General features: G+C 53.3%; 1 protein-coding gene across 1 annotated transcript in view; it reads left to right on the top strand.

Moving 5' to 3' along the window:
- Nucleotides 1–388: 388 nt before the first annotated feature.
- LOC103918787 (ATP-sensitive inward rectifier potassium channel 12) overlaps nt 389–735 on the top strand; it is a 30,390-nt gene continuing 30,043 nt past the window's right edge. The window contains exon 1 of the mRNA XM_009326189.1: nt 389–534. The gene's annotated coding sequence lies outside the window, so the exon portion shown is untranslated. The remainder of the gene's footprint in view (nt 535–735) is intronic.

Below are 735 nucleotides of genomic sequence, written 5' to 3'. Positions count from 1 at the left end.
CCCTCCACACTGAGGCTGAAACAGGCAGGTCCCTGCCAACTCCACAGCACGCAGCAAGCAGGGAAGAAGTCCACCCTCCCCGGGCAGGAGCGGAGTTGAGCCCGAAGGATATTTGATGACACTTTGGCGACGATGGGTCCCCCAGCATCTTCCAGAGCCCATTTGAGGGTGAAGGCTCTGAAAGCGCAGAGGGAGTTTGAAGCTAAATTCACCTGAGTCTGGATTTCTTGGTCGCTGGGATTTATCTATTTTTATTTTTTTTTCTCCAGGGGGTGGCAGGGGGAAACCGAACCAAGAAAAAAACGTGGGGTGTTTTTTTTTTTTAATCTCCCTCTTTTTTTTATTTATTTTTTTTCTTTTGGAAGAAGATATATTTTTTTTTCCTGTGGTTGGAATGGAGGGGTTGGGTCTGTGCCTAAGAAGCAGCAGCCGAACGTCGGTCCTGGGAGAAACCCGAGTGGATCTGGGGTCCCTCACCAGCTAACTCTCCAGGACCCGCAGCCCCACGGCCGGGGGGGCTGGATGCAGTGAGAGGTAAGTGACGGCTCCGGTGTCTGCCTGCCAGAGAGCCGGCGCGACAGCTCCTCCGCTCCTCCGGCTCCGTCTTAATCCCAAGTCAGAGGCAAAAACAGCAGTCTCATAGTGAGTCAATCACTTCCACCTATTGCAGCCCTAATGGAGAAATAAGACGGGGAAGTTTCGCGGCGGCAGACTCAGGGGTGAAGTTCCCCCCCC

The sequence above is a fragment of the Pygoscelis adeliae genome, unplaced genomic scaffold, assembly GCF_000699105.1.
Source record: "Pygoscelis adeliae isolate BGI_AS28 unplaced genomic scaffold, ASM69910v1 Scaffold456, whole genome shotgun sequence".
Lineage (NCBI taxonomy): Eukaryota > Metazoa > Chordata > Aves > Sphenisciformes > Spheniscidae > Pygoscelis > Pygoscelis adeliae.
Note: the sequence above shows the minus strand (reverse complement) of the source record. Positions and strands in the feature narration are given on the sequence as shown.